Consider the following 16775-nt stretch of genomic DNA (forward strand, 5'->3'; position numbering starts at 1 on the left):
GGCTCGTTTCTTCAACACCAGACATCCTGAGCATTATTTTGTATACAACCTTTGTAGTATGTATATCACTTTAATATATTTGCTACTGTAGATATGTAAGAAAGTCACCTTGGGTATCTTTCATTTAATTGTAAATATTACATAGTAAGAAGTCAAATCAGAAATCTCTGTAATGCGCTGGTGCTGTGTGAGCTTGGCAGCACAACATTCCCTAAGAAAGAGATGGGCCAGTGAGACCGAAGAGGCAGACTTACAGAGGAAGTGCTCAGGAAAGATCTGCTCTTATGCTCAATCAACTCTTCCTGCCTTTCATGCCAGATTGTATCACAGACAATTCAGCAAGTATGTTCCATGATCCACCAGAAAGGGTTGGTGATGAGAACAAGGCGCGTGATGAGAAACGACAAAAGAAAACAGAAGAAAGAGAAGAATGTGCCCCCAGTTTCTCTGCTGTGTCTGTCTTCAGTTTTTCTCCTGTCTAGACATTAACACCTGTCTAGATTTTTTATGGTGGTGTGGGGTTTTTTTGTACTTTATTTAGGGTTAATGTATAGAAGGGTTGCAGTTAGATTTTTTTAGGTAATGGTTACATTACTTCTCAAACCGTGATACCGCTTCTCATGTTTTTGTCTCCCTTTCACTGTCCCCTGATTTCCCAATCATGATTTTTATGTACATTTTTATTGCATTTTATTGTCAGAATAAACATTTAATGATATTTTCAGGGACTGAGCATTTAGACAGCACCATTAACCTCTGCTTAGTGGTACCTATGTAGTATGATAGAATAAGCAGTCTAGAAGATAGAATAAGCAGAATGCAGGATGATAGGATATGCAGTCTAGAAGATCGAATAATCACTGTGTTAGAAGGTTAAAGGTAAGGAATATAAAGCATGAGCTGATTTTAGATTACTTGGAATGAAAAAGTCTTTAAGGACAAGAATCTGTCCCTAACGTCCTTCATGTCTCTTTGGCTCTTTGGTCCACTGGTCTACCTGTGTTCCTCTCAGGACCTTTGTGCTGGTGATGTTAAAAATCCTTTTTAGAACAATGGAAAGGAGATAAGAATTCCTAAGAGAAATTTTAAACTTCGTTCCTAACTTTCATGTCAGTAGGCATACAGCTCTGATACATATCTCATTTCTTTCAGGCGAACGGTCTTATGACCCCAAGTATTTTCATCACCGTGTGCATAGAATAATGATAGATGATCACAATGTCCCCACTCTTGAGTAAGTCTGATGCCACACTGATGTTCAGAAAAGCACTAAATTCACTGGGCTTGGAATTTGGGAATGAATTTTAATTAACTAAAAATTTTTGTTAAACCAGAGAGATGGTTTCCTTCTCTAAAGAAGTCATTGCCTGGTTATCCAAGGATCCTCACAACATCATCATAATTCACTGCAAAGGTGGAAAAGGTAATGATGCTTTCCTTTCTGTCTCCTTTGTAAAAAGATAGTTGAGAATAAATATTGACGGGCAGTAGGAAGATACCTACTGCTACTCCTCAGATAGATTCAGCATTGCTAACATATTAATATTGTGTTTAAAGGATGAAAGAAGCAAAGAATACTAAAAGGAAAATAGAGAAGGGGAGGGAAGAATAAAGGAAAAACTAATGTAAAGAAGGGAGGACAATGAGCTACTTCTCTTAATTGCTGATTATATGGGTTTCTTCCATTTTGGTTTACCCATGCATACCTGCCTCCCCCAAACAGTGTTCAACTTCAGGATGGTATTGCATTTGTATCTCATTTGCAGTGATGCCTTTTTCTTCTTTAGCTGACAATGCTGCACTTATGTATCATGTAAATGTAATACTTTCCTATTTATATACAATGTGGAATGCTGAATGAAGCTAGTTAACAAATGCATTCTCACCTTGGGCTTTTAAGATGCTCTTCCCTGTTACCTAGTGACATTGAGAATTGTTTCATAAATCTGTTGGCCATTTTAAGGTTTCGTTTTCAGAAATGTCTTTCCAAGTACTGTGTCCTACCACACTGCCTTTTGATTCTTGGGAGTGTGGGGTGATTTTGTATTGTTTCTTGGCATTAATATGGTCGGAACCCAAGGCCTCACACGTCCTGGGGCCCTTTACTACTGGAGCCACTTACATTCCTCATACCTGTTTGCTTTAGTCATTATTCACATTGGTTCTCACTTTTCATCCTGAATCCAGAAAGGCCTAGACTGTGACCCTCTTTAACTTTTTCACACACTTGGGGTCGTGGATACATACTGTGATGCTCTACTTTTTACTTGAGAAGAATTCTTGTATAGATTTGGGCTTGCCTTGAATGACAAACCTCCCCATTGTCTATATCTGAATAGCTAGTAATACAGCCACTATGGCTGGCTTTGTGTTTTGTGAGCATTTGTTTGGTTTTGATTGAGTCAGGATTTCCCTATATAGTCTCAAGCTTGTTATCTTCCTGCCCTTGCCTCTGTGTGCTGAATGGCAGAAATGGCCACCATACCTCCCTCTTTGTCCTGCTTTAGGAAAGGTTAATGTATTGTCTTGCTATTTGTGTTGTTTCTTAACCCATTTTGGAGATTCTCTGGTTCCATAGCATATACCTCTTTGCTCAGCTGATTATCTACTTTATTTTTAAAAATTTAGTGTATAGAGGGGTTACAGTTATATTTGCCAGATAGAAGGTGCCAAACTTCTCACACATCTATATCACGTCTCATGTTTTTGTCCCCATTTCCCTCTGCCCAACCCCTCCCCTGATTTTTCTCCCCCTATATCAAATACACAAGTAACATCTAGATAATATACCAGGTAACAAAGTGGGATACTGTAACAATATGAGATTAACCAAAGGGCAACACAAGAGTAGAGAGAAGAACATAATACATTACAATAACAGTCACTTATAATTAAGCTCTTGTTTCCATGTCCTAGTAGTCCATTAATTTGGCCTCATCCTATATGGCATTATGAGTGTAGGATTTGAGCTACGGTATTCCTCAGCTAGGGGCATCCTAGATGTGTACTAATTATTACAAATGGGAATCCATTGAGCCTATGTTTCTTTCAGTACTTCACTTAATATGATTTTTTCCAAGTTTTTGCATTTCCTTACAAATCGTGTAATGTCGTTCTTTCTGATGGCGGCATAGAATTCCATTGTGTATAAATACCACATCTTGGTGTTTCAATCATCTACTGAGGAGCATATGGGTTGGTTGCATACCTTTGCTATGGTAAATATTGTGGCAATGAACATTGTTGTGCTAGTGGCTTTAGTATGTCCTTGTTTCTAGACTATTAGGTAAATGCAAAGTCGTGGAATTGCTGGGTCATGGGGTGATCTATGTTTAGCCTTTTGAGGAACTGCCACACTGCTTTCCATAGTGGTTGAACGAGTTTGTACTCCCACCAACAGTGTAGTAATGATCCCTTCTGGCCACATCCCAGCCAGCATCTGTAGTTATTGCATTTCTTGATCATGGCCATTCTAACTGGAGTGTGGTGGAATCTCAAAGTTGTTTTGATTTGCATTTCTTTTATGGTTAGAGAGGTTGAGCATTTCTTCATGTGTCTATTGGCCATTCTTATTTCTTCTTCAGAGAAGACTCTAAGTCTTGGCCAATCTTTTTATAGGATGGTTATTTCTTTGGAGCTTAATTTTGGAATGATTCTTTTTTTGTAGCTTAGGTATATTTTAGATATGAGGCCTTCGTCTGTTGTATGATTAGTGAAGATCTTCTCTTACTCTGTGAGCTTTCTATTTAACCTGCTACCTATGTCCTTTGACCTACAGAAGCTCTACAATTTAATGCATTCCCCTCTGTCCTAACTATGTTTAATTTTTTGTGCTTGTTTGGTCTTTATTAAGAAAGTTTTGACCTGTGCCAGGGGGACTTAGTGTATCTCCTATTCCTTCTTGTAAAGTTTTTAAGACCCATTTGGAACTAATCCTAGTGTAGGGTGACATAGAAGGTACCAACTTTAATTTTCTGGAGGTCCTTAACCAGTTCTGCCAGCATCACTTGTTGAAGAGGCTGTCTTTCTTCCATTCTATTTTTTGGGCTCCCTTATCAAAGATTAAGTGGCCATAGGTTTGTGCGTTCATTTTTGGGCCTTCAATTTGATTCCATTGGTCCTCTGCCCTATTCTTGTGCCTGTACCAAGTTGTTTTGATTACTATAACTTTGTAATAGAGTCTGAAATTTGATATTGATATTCCTGCAGAGTTGCTCTTTCTGCTATATAGGGTCTTTTATAATTCCATATGATATGTGGATTTCTTCTTCAATTTCATTAAAGAATGACATTGGGCTATTGATGATTATTGCATTGAATTTGTACATAGCCCTTGGCAGGATTGCCATTTTCATGTTGTGAATTCTTCCAATTCAGGAGCCTGGGAAGTTTATCTGCTTAAATTTCATTATTCAGGTTTTTAAAGTTTCCATCATAAATGTCCTTTACATTCTTAGTTAATTAATTCCTATGTATTTTATTTTCCTTGAGGTTATTGCAAACGGAGTTGCTTTCCTGATTGCTGCCCCAATCCCCTCATTGCTGGTATACAGGAAGGCTGTTAATTTTTGAGGGTTAATTTTATACCCTGCTACCTTGCCAAAGTTTCAAATCAGCTCAAGCAACTTGCAAGTAGAATCTATAGATTTCTTTAAATAAAGAATCATGTCATTTGCAAAGAGGGCAAGTTTCACTTCCTCTTTCCCTGTTTGGATCCCCTTTCTACTTGCTTCTTTTCTTATTTCTCTGGCTAGGAATTCTATACTATGTTAAAGAGAAGTGGAGAGAGTGGGCATCCTTGTCTCATTCCTGAATTTAGTGGAAATGGCTTTAGCTTTTCACCACTAAGTATAATGCTAGCTGTGGGTTTGTCATACACAGCCTTTATTATACTGAGGAATGTTCCATGGATTCCTAGTTTCTCCAGAGCTTCTAGCATAAAGGGGTGTTGGATCTTGTCAAATGCCTTTTCTGCATCTGTTGAGACAATCATGGAATTCTTGCCCTTGCTCCTGTTGATGTGTTGAATTATAGGAATTTACTTGCGTCTATTGAACCAGGTTTGCACCCCTGTGCTGAATCCTGTTTGAGCATAGTGTATAAATTTTTTTCGTAGTGTATAATTTTTTGAGGAGTTGCTGAAGATGGTTGGCCAGTATTTTGTTGAGCAGTTTTGCATCAATATTCATCAAAGAGATGAGTCTTTCTTTGATGAGTCCCTATCTGGTTTTGGGATGAGGGTTAGGGTGGCTTTGTACAATGAGTTTGGCAGAAGAGTGTTCACTTTCAATTTCATTGAAGAGCTTGAGGAGTATTGGTGTGAGCTCTGTTCTGATGGCCTCATAGAATTCAGCTGTGAATTCATCTGGCCCTGGGCTTTTCTTGGATGGGAGGTCTCTTATTGCCATTTCTATTTCGGGACTTGACATAGGTCTGTTTATTTGGACTAGGTCTTCTTGGTTCAGCTTGGGTATGCTAATATTGGCTAGAAATTCATTCATCTCTTCTAGATCCTCAAATTTGTTGGCATAAAGTTAGAACTGTATTCCGTTAGGATGTTCTGTACCTTGGTAATTTCTGCTGTGGTATTTGCATTCTTGTCTATGATTTAGTTTAATTTTGTTTGTTTTGTTTTGTATTTTGGGAGCCTCAAATCTAAACTATATCAGCAGCTCAAAAAATTGAATGACTCCAAAACTAATCTCCAAATTAACAACCATCCCATTAAAAGATGGGCCAAAGACTTACAGAGAGTGTTCTCTGAAGAAGAAATAACAATGGCCTATAGACACATGAAGAAATGCTCAATATCTCTGGTCATAAAAGAAATGCAAATCAAAGCAATTCTAAAATTCTACCTCAGTCTAGTTACAATGGCCAGGATTAAGAAATCTAATAACAACTGATGCTGGAGGGGATGTGGCCAGGAGGGATCACTACTACACTGTTATTGGGAGTGCAAACTTGTTCAACCACTATGGAAAGCAGTTTGGCAGCTCCTCAAAAGACTAAACATAGATCACCACATGATCCAGCAATTCCACCACTTGGCATTTACCCAATTGTCCAGAAACAAGGACATACTAAATCCACGAACCCAACAATGTTCATCGCAGCACTATTTACCATAGCAAAGATATGGAACCAAACCAGATGTCCCTCAGTTGATGAGTGGATCAACAAGATGATGTGGTGTTTATACACAATGGAATTCTATGCTGAGGTCAGAAATAATGACATTGTCCCACTTGTAAGGTAATGGAAAGACTTAGAAAAAATCATATTAAGTGAAGTAAGCCAGACTCAAAGGAACATATGCTCAATGGTTTCCCTTATTTGTCATAATCAGTAGAAACCTTGGGCTCTCCTAGCAGAGATTTACAATAGAACAAAATCTAGTAAGCACCTCCAGGATGTAGAAACAAAAGCCATATAATGAGTGATTGTTGTCCTTAATGTACCATGTTATGTCTCATCTCTTTTGCTGTCCCTTGGTTATCTCATATTATTACAATATTTCACCTTGTTATCTGATATATTTTATATATACTTAACTGGTCATTTGAAATTGGATAGGGAAGGGAGGAAATCAAGATGAAGTAATGCACTTTTTATCTGATAAATATAATCTAATCCTTCTATCAATTACAATAAAAGATGTATGGAAAAAAGAATCCTGTCATCTGCAAAGAGAGAAAGTTTCATTTCCGCCTTCCCTATTTCAACTTCCTTTATGTTTGGCTCTTGCCTTATTGCTCTGTCTAGGAATTCTAATACTGTATTGAACAGAAGTGGAGAAAGTGGGCATCCTTGTATCATTCCTGATTTCAGAGGAAATGGCTTTACCTTTTCTCCATTTACTTTTATGCTAGTTTGTAGGGTGGTCGTGTAAGATTATACTGAGGAATGTTCCATGATTCCTACTTTCTCCAGAACTTTTTGCATCAAGGGGTGTTGGATCTTGTTAAATGCCTTGTCTACATCTATTTAGATGAGCATGTGATTGTTGTCCTTGCTACTTTTGATGTGATGAATTATATTAACCCACTAGCATGTATTGAACCAGCTTTGGATCCCGGTGATCAGTCCTGTTTGATCACAGTGTATAATTTTTTGATGAGTTGTTGAAGTTGATTGGCCAATATTTTGTTGAGCCGTTTTGCATCAATATTTATTAAAGAACTGGGTCTCTGGTTCTCTTTCTTTGATGAGTTCCTGTCTCGTTTTGACATGAGGGTTAAGCTGGTTTCATAGAATGGGTTTGGTAGAGAGCCTTCACTTTAAACTTCATTGAAGATTTTGGGGAGTATTGGTGTGAGCTCTTCTTTGAAGGCCTTATAGATTTCAGCTATGAATCCTTCAGGTCCTGGGCTTTTCTTGGATGAGAGGTCTCTTACTGCTTTTTCTATTTCATTACTTGAAGTGGGTCTGTTTAGTAGATTTAGATCTTCATGGTTCAGTTTGGTTATTTCAATATTTGCTGGAAATTCGTTCATCTCTTCTAGATTTTCAAATTTGTTGGCATGAAGATTTGACAAGTAATCCCTTGGGATGCTCTGGATATTGGTAATTTCTGTTGTTGTATTGACCTTCTTGTCTATAATTTTGTTTATTTAGGTGTTCTCCCTTCATTTTTTGATCTGATTTGGTAAGGGTCTCTCAGTTTTGTTAATTTTTTCCAAGAACCAACTCCTTGTTTGTGGATTCTGGGGTTTTTTGGATTCTTAATTCATTTGATTCTGCTTTACTTTTAATAATTTGTTTCCTTCTACTAGATTTTGGTTGGGTTTGGTACTCTTTTTCCAGCATTTTAAGTTGTACCATTAAATTGTTGGTTTGAGATTTTTCTGTAGTAAAATGTATGAAACACACACACACACACACACACACACACACAGCACACACACACAGCACACACACACAGAGCTCACCACATCCAAAGTCACAAACAAGATATTCTATAAAATGAGAAGTTACTTTGTAACTTATAAGACCTATAAAACTTACAAAGTAAGTCTATGATTAGTGTTTTGAAGAAGACCCTCCATACTGATTTCTCTAGTGGATAGACTAATTTCAAACCAACCAACAGTATACTAATATAGTTCATTCTCACCTTTCTGCTCCATACTTGCCAGCCTTTGCTGTTGTTTATTTATGACTTCCATTTTGCCTTGGTGTGATGAAATCAGCACAGATTCTATTTGTATTTTCTTTATGGTTAAAGAAGTTGAACATTTCTTTAGGTATCAATTAGCCATTTGCATATCTTCTGAGAACCAGACCTCAACATGGATGACTTCTCACTTGGCATTTAAGATACTTTGTTTTTGCCTATGTGAAAGTTTCACCCAGGCACTGGTAACCCATGCTACTCAGGAATGTGAGATTTGTGGCAACCCAGGCAAGAAAAAATCCCTAAGATGGTTGTCTCTGTTTAACAAACAAAAGGCTAGAAGTAGAGATAATATGACTGAATTAGTAGAGTACCTTCTCTTGATCAAAAGAAGCCAAAGGAGTTCATGAGTTGAAGCTCCCAAGACATATACTCACGATGAGATCTATCCTCATTGGGAAGGCACGTCCTCAGTCCAAAATATGTGACTCAAATTGGCAAGCTGGAAAAGGCAAAGGCTAAGGAATTGGCTACTAAGCTGGGTTAGATGTGCAATGTTGATTTCTCTGTACATGAAGATAATAAATCTGTTCTTCCTCCAGTGGAAAAAAATGTTTAAAGAATAGATGAAAAATTTGTACTTTTCAGGTGAAAGGGTATGTTAAAAATTAGATTATAAGGATGAATATAGAAAGAGAAAAGAACATATTTTCAAACTTAAATTTTGTAGGACAGAACTAAGATATAAGTAGAAGGTAACAGAAGAGACTTAGAGGATGAGTGATTTGAAGAAGTCAAGGATTTGCTATAATTGTCAAAGTATTTGCTACAAAACACTATCACACACACACACACACACACACACACACACACACAGGCAGAGGCAAAGAGAGAGGGAGAAGAGAGAAAAGCAGGCATGTAAGCTGAGGTAGAAAGTGAGCAAGAACACTACAGCAAAATACTTAGAATTACATAATCTGAGGAATAGGAATATGCGTATTCATTATGCTTGTCTCTCTATATTCTTATGTTTGCAAATGTTCACAATACAATTCAAATAATACAATTACATAGGGACTACAGTTCTAGTTGGTAATGTGGGTTCCTGCTTGCATTTGCACTCAGCACCTGGCACGTGCTTGGCCAGCATTCTCCCACTTCAGGTATATGCTCAGATCTGTTTTTCTTCAATGCTTTTTGTAGATAAAGTATCCTACATTTTCCTGAGCTGGCATCAGTCTGAAACCCATTTCTATATCTCCCACACAATGAGGGCTGTAGATGTGAAGCACCCGGCCCATCTTGCTGGTTGAGAATGGGGTCCTGCTTATTTTGCCTAAGCTGGTTAGAATCACAACCATCCTGATCTTCCCACCTGGGAATCTGGAATTATACACGAGGACCAGCGTTCTTTTCATTACATTAATGAAAAATAAAGTCTTAATATTTCTCAACTGGAAATTTTGAGACAGCAGCACTTCAGAAGAAACAGTACCAATACCAAATGAGTATTTGTGAGTGTATTTTTACACTGGAACAAAGGTTTCTTGAACTCATTTCTGCTCTTTTCTAGGACGAACAGGAACAATGATATCTATTCTACTTCTTGCCACTGGCACATTTTTAACCGCAAAGGTAGTAAAAAGGTTTTGATACTTAGTCTTTTATATGTATTGAATTTGCTAGTTCTGAAGCATTCATGGTAAAATATTAAGGAAATGCTTAGCTCATGGTGATTAAGTGAAAGTGAAAGCATGGATTAATGCAGCCTTGTTTAATATGCAGTTATTTACTGGACTTGTACCCTTGTATTCTTGTTCTGGGCCAAGCCTATAGTGAGAGCAGTAAGACACAAATGCAAAGGAATGTCCAAATTCAGAATCACTAAGAAGAACAGCATTTTAAGGTATATTTTTTACCATCTATAAGTAGTTGCCATTCAAAAAAGTAGTCTGAGAATTCAGTGCATTGTGAGTAAGGTCACTCGTTCATCATTCTCCTCCCTCCATCTCAACCCACTACTTCCTTCCTACCATTTCTTTAATGTTGTAGGATATACACGTGACTTTGTAATTCCGTATTTAAGAAATAAGAATCAACGTTTTCTAAAAAGCTATATCCTCATTAACTGACTTATGTAATTGTAGCCTCTCTGTACAACACCTTTATAATGAGTTTTAAAAATATTTTTTATTGTAATTAATAGGAGGGTTACATTACTTTCGCCAGATAGAAGGTGCATTACTTCACATACATTGATACCCTTTCTCAAGTCTTGGTCCCCATTTCCCTCCCCCCACTCCCACCCTCATCTTGTTTTTGCCCCTTTCCTATCCAATTTCAAATAACCAAATACGCATATATACAATATATCAGATAACAAAGTGAAATACTATAAAAATATGAGATAACTAAGGGACAGCAAAAGAAATGGGAGATAACATAGTACATTAAGGACAACAATCACTCATTTTATGGCTTTTGTTTCTATTTCCTATAGGTCCTTTCATTTAGCGTCATACTGTATGTCCTTATGTATCTAGGTTTTGCTCTATTGCAAATCGCTGCTAGGAGAGCCCAAGGTTTCTACTGATTATGACAAATAGGTGAAACCATTGAGTATATATTCCTTTAAGTCTGACTTACTTCACTTAATATGATTTTTTTCTAAGTCTTTCCGTTTCCTTCCAAATGGAGTGATGTCATTTTTTCTGACAGCAGCATAGAATTCCATTGTGTAAAAATACCACATCTTGTTGATCCACTCATCAATCGAAGGGTATCAGAGTTGGTTCCATATCTTTGCTATGGTAAATAGTGCTGCAGTGAACATCGTTGTGCTAGTGGCTTTAGTGTGTCCTTGTTTCTGGACGGTTGGGTAAATGCCAAGTATTGGAATTGCTGGGTCATAGGGGAACTCTATGTTTAGTCTTTTGAGGAGCTGCCATAATGCTTGAATGAGTTTGCACTCCCACCAACTGTGTAATAATGATCCCTCCTGGCCACATCCCCTCCAGCATCTTAATAATATATATATATATATATATATATATAAAGATATTAGGCACAATAAAAATGTGTGATGGAAAAATATAGTCTTTTCAATAATTGGTATTAGGACTTCCATATGTAGAAAATTAAAATTGGATCCTTGTTTATCACCATGCACCAATATCAACTCAAATGAATTTAAAGACCTCAAAGTCAGGCCTGAAACACTGAAACTATTGGAAGTTGGAGTAGGAGAAATATTAGAACTGATAGGCATAGGCAGGAACTTTTTGGAAATAGTGGCAAGGCCACAGAAAGTAGGAGAGACTTGACAAATGTGATTATATCAAAATAAAAATTTTCTGCACAGCAAAGAACATAGGTGCTAAACTAAAAAGACAGCCAACAGACTGGTAGATCTTTACCAACAATATATCTGACAAAGTCCTAATATCCAAAATATACAAGAAGCTCAAAAATTAACATCTCCCCAAAACTAATGAGCTAATCAGTAATTTGGCAAAGGAGCTAGAAAGACCTTTCAAAAAAATAATAAAGTAATTTTTAAAAGAATCAAAGGAAAGGTGGGCATTGTAGACTTCTGCCTGTAATCTTAGCCACTTAAAAAGCTAGGAACTAAGAAAGTTCATAAGTAGCTCTGTCCAAAGAGGACAGATAAGCACTGTGATTGTATTATCCCCTTTTCTGTAGGACAGCCTGGAGTACTTCGGGGAGCGCAGAACTGACAGAAATGTGAGCAGTCAGTTTCAAGGAGTAGAAACTCCTTTCCAAGTAAGTTTCTCTTGTCACAAAGTTATTTATGGGGAGATGTTAGTGGCACATTTAGCCTGGTCGCATCTGTAACCCTTCTTTAACAATCAATGATGGCAGAGGACTTGTGACTCCTAACCATTTCCTGATCATTGGAGGCCCACATCTGTAGCCTCATAGGCTACTTGGCTTGGTTCTCTGCTGGGGCCTACCGGCAGCAAATTGGGGTTCCTGAAATACGGGGCAGGGACTGGAAAAAATAGAAGAGAGACAAACACATGGGGTTGGTAGGTCTGTAGCCCAGGTAAAGACTGCAGCCCCGTTTATCCTCAACTCAAGGCTTCTATCCCTTCTTGAAACCAGGGAACTTCCAGGTGTTACATTCATATGGTAAATCTCAGGTCATTTAAACAGAATAAGGCCAGAAAACCATAAGACAATAAAGCAATTGTCTGATGCAAATCAAGGTACAGTTTGATTCCACTCTGGCTCCCAACAGTTCTCAACAGAGCATCACACATTCCATTTCTTATTCTTTATTCCCTACAGCTTCTGGAATTGAGTCCCCTCCCAAAAAGGAAGGTCAAATATCTGAGGTTTTCTGATGCCTGAAGATGATCTCTGGCTAGTAGATGATCTACTAGCCATTGGTTTCCCTAGAAAGAGAGATTGGATCCTTCACCAGTTTTTGCTAAGGCAATGAGCAATTCAAGGTCTTTAGAACACTGCCAGGATGGTTTTGTGATGACCCCAGTGTAGGGGAAAGAATAGTGCAGAGAAGAGAAAGAATGAGAGATCCTCAGACCAAGAATGAGAGATAAAGACACACAGAGATAATGGGAGTATGAAAGAAGAAAACAGAATGAACTGGGAAAATAAGTATTTTACAAATCTTGTTCCAGCAGACATTATCATATACTTTCATGCCATATTCTTAACATTGTTTAAACTATCCACTGTTGTCCTATTTTCTTCTGATAATACTTTATTATGAAAATATGAAAAATCCCAATTATATTGGATTGGAGTGTTGGTCACTATAAAAAAAATAACTGACCAAAGAACTTAAAGTGGTGAAAGATTCATTTGGGCTCACAGTTTCAGGATTTACTTTAAGGCCACTTGATCCCATTGCTTTGGGCCTACACTGACACTGAACAATCATGTCAAGGAGGTGGGTATCGTGGAGAAGGATTGCTCACCTCAAGGTTCCCAGGAAGCTGAGGAGAAGGAAGGGTTTGCGACATGATCCATCCTTCCAGTGACTTCTTTGGTTTCATGAAGCCCCAACTCCTAACATTTTCCCCACCTCCTACTAAAGCTTTAAATTTAGGAAGCCCTCAACAAATGAATCTGTGGATAAAGTCAAAAGCCTCATAATATAATTACTTCCCCATACCCACCTCTGAACACTGCTGGTATACTGGGGATCAAGCCTTCCACCTATGAGCCTTTTAAGTGCACATTTCATATCCAAATTCTAACACACAAAGATGGAACCATACAGTGTATCCTGCAATCATCATCCCAACCTACAGTCATGCTTTGTTTATTCCTTCCCCACTCTTCTCAAACCCTGGGTCACCCTTCCTACTCTTCTTTCCTCAACCAGGATTACTTTGAAGGAAATTCTATTCATCAGGTCCTTTTACCTCACAAGAAGTTTGGCATGACACCCAACATATGTACTCTTAAAAAAAATCCAACAACTACAAAGCATCTACCCGACACTGATGACTGGCACCTGTCTGTATTTCTAGATACAGGCTGAGATTTGAGAATGGTGTTTCAAAGCCAGCCCTGGCAGGAAATCCTTTCATTCTTAGTTCTAATGAAGAACCAAAACAGCCTGAGTTGGAGATGCGAAGTGGTACAGCACTGCCCTATTGCATCTTGCATTGCCCTATTGCATTTTCAGGCATATTTCTCACTATTGCCTTTTCATTGTTTGCCCATCCTGGGGCTTAAACTCAGTGGCCTGCTGCTCAGTAGGCTTGAACTCTTCATAAGTGGCACTTTATCAGGTGAGCTAGATCTCTAGCTCAACTTCTGGCTAAGTATATAGAGATGGATTATCTCAAAGTTTTCAGCCCTGGCTGGCATTATTCTTCAGTCCTCTCAGCTTCTGCCTCCTGAGTAGCTTGGATTACAGACATCAGCCACTCACATGCAGTACAAGTGCTTTTGCTAATTGGAAATGTGGCAGTTCACTTTCTGAACTCTTCTCAGTTGGTTCATCATCAGACATCTGGAGTTTCTCAAAGAGAATTCTAAGAAATCCTGTTTGAGCAACTTGCTAGGAGCCAAAGAGTATTGAAAGGTTCCCTTACCAAAAAAAACATATTGGAGAAAAAGGCAGATAAAAAATCTCTTCTCTGTAGAGGACCCCTCACTAAGGGTACACAATCATCTAGTGCCGCTATGTGGAGATGTCATTCCTCCTGATGAGGAACTATCTCCCAAACCATAGTCCTTTCTCTAGTGCATGACAACAGATTTTGTCATCGCTATTTCAGCACCTTCACTGTTCTCATGGTCATAAGCAAGCCTAGAAGCAAGGGCTTGTTCTTTCCATGTTACTGTCTGCAAGTCTCAGCTGGGCTCTTTTTCCACAATGAGGAAAACACATAAGAATGTTGATAATGTAAGGGCTCATTCTAAATGTTGTCTTCCTTTCTTACTGCTGTTCACAATGTGAAAAAGAGAAGGAGATTAGGATACTGACTTTACATCTGGCATTCCCACTAAAGTGGAGGCTTTTGTTGCTTTACAGAGTCGCTATGTCCGCTACTTTGACATCTTGAAGAATGTGTTGAACTGGGAAATGCCAGTGAAAAAACCTCTTAAAATTGTGAAGTTTGTGATTTACTCCATCCAAGGTAAGTGCTTTAGAAAGGAAGGAGAAGACAAAGAGGATGTGCGATCTACTATTTGGGAGGGTTTTGCTTATATTATGCAAATGATCCCACATCACAGCTAAGGGTCAATGCATGTGACCTTCTCCCTCTTGAGCTGCCATGTCAGCTCTCTTTAGATGCCTCTCTTATCACTTACCCATTTCCACTTGAGGGGAGGTTCTACCCCTTGCGTTCTGTTCTCGATGTTCTTGTCTCAACCTAGGATAGATTTTTTTCATAGGAGAAGAGGAGATTAAAGAACCCAGTAGAGTCCTTCTTTCTCAGACTGATTTCTCCTTCATGGTTCATCTCAGCATTGCTGGCCCTGCCTCATTTTCTTGGCCAGTCCTTCCAGCGGCCCTTTCTTCTCAGAACTATAGTCTTTTCTCTCTTTCCTCCTCCTCTAAGCATCTCCTCACTATCTTCTCCATCAGGATGCCTTATTTTATTTGTTACCACCTTTGGCCAGGTCATATTCTAGAATTCAGCTTGGGTTGTGAGCAGAAAAGACAAATAAGTGCTTAGATTTTAAAAAACCAACTACAATGCAGGGGTTCTCAAGGCTCTTTACCTAAAAGCCTCCTTACTGAGAAGGCTGACATGTGGAGGACCACAGTTTGAAGCCATCCCAAGCCACTCTGAGTCTCCAATTGCAACCAAAAAAAGTAAAATGGGGGCATGCCTCAAGTGATAGAGTGTCAGCTAGACAAGCTGAGCAGGTTCAAGACCCAGACTTCAAACTCTGCTACTTGCACATACAAAAGTTAGACTCTGTTGCAGGCCAGGTTTAGGTAGTAGTGACAAGGTTCCTAGAGGGCAGCACTTGGATTCCCCTGACTGCCCTTGTTTGACACTCACACCTGAATCTCCATGGACACAGAACAGGTTTGGAGAACTTGTTCTTCTACTAGACTCCTCTAGCAACTGCCAAGTTGGTGCTGTTTCCAAGAAATGAGACTGTCTACTTTAGATTTCCCAATATTGCTGGAAAGACTGGCACAGACCACCCAGTTCTCCAAAGTTTTCCCCTGGGTTCTCCATCTCAGTCTTCCCACAACTGGGACTACAGGCTTGGGCCGCTCTACTCTTTTCCTAGATGAAGTCTCTCTTTACCCAGGCTGGCCTAGAAAAATAGTGAAAGAGGTTATTTATTTAGAGCTAGAAACCTAAACATGTAGAAGAAGGTGAGACAGAGAATTTTCACTTCATTTTGTCTGTATTTTGTCGGTGGGTGCATGGGGGGATCATGGGTTTCCAGCCCAACCTGTGAGTTGTACCTGAACTCTTCAGCTCAAGGCTACGACCCTACCCCTGTTCCTGGGTGTTGTCCCTGAGCTCTGCAGTACCCTTGAGCCAAGCCCCACTTCCTGTTTTCTGGAGGTTAGATGGAGATAAGAGTCTCAGGTCCTTTTGTACCCAGGCTGGCTTTGAACCTTGATCCTCAGATCTCAGACACTAAGAAGCTATGGTTACTATGGAAGCCACTGAGCCCAGCTTTGTCTGTATTTTTCAAGGATGAAATTCCTTTGTGTGATGTAAATTGTTTAAATGTGAGGAAAATAAAGGCTTAGCACATTGTACTTGTGCATTTCAGTGGCTTATTGCTAGAGGATATCAGTAGAAAGCAGTTGGACAACTGGAACAAGGGAGAGGAGAGTGCAGCAAAAGCCATGTTTCCATCAGAAATCTTTCTGATGATAGTGTTTGATCCATGAAATTAAGAGACACCAAAACAAGGCAAGATGAAAACCCAATCAGACATGCTTCATGTTAATGTGAAATAGGCAAGGTTGAAAGGAAAAACTTCATTGTGGACTCTGAAACCAGATCTTGGAGGAAAGGCTAAAGGAAGAGGGGCCATTTGAACTGAGGAAAAGGTCACACACCCTGGGTTCACGTTGGTTATCCTAGCTACTTAGGAGGCTGAGAACTGAGGATTGTGGTTTGAAGCCAACCCAGATAGAAAACACTTATCCCCAATTAATTATAAATATTCCAAA

General features: G+C 38.9%; 1 long non-coding RNA gene across 1 annotated transcript; it reads left to right on the top strand.

The window, feature by feature from the left end:
* The first annotated feature begins 1154 nt into the window (after positions 1-1154).
* LOC150039715 (uncharacterized) lies at positions 1155-11863 on the top strand. Its single transcript, XR_016534254.1, has 4 exons — positions 1155-1234; positions 1335-1423; positions 9690-9751; positions 11819-11863. It is a non-coding gene; the product is annotated as an uncharacterized LOC150039715 (long non-coding RNA).
* Positions 11864-16775: the final 4912 nt, after the last annotated feature.

The sequence above is a fragment of the Megascapheus bottae genome, unplaced genomic scaffold, assembly GCF_031878675.1.
Source record: "Megascapheus bottae isolate mThoBot1 unplaced genomic scaffold, mThoBot2.hap1 HAP1_SCAFFOLD_302, whole genome shotgun sequence".
Taxonomy (NCBI): domain Eukaryota; kingdom Metazoa; phylum Chordata; class Mammalia; order Rodentia; family Geomyidae; genus Megascapheus; species Megascapheus bottae.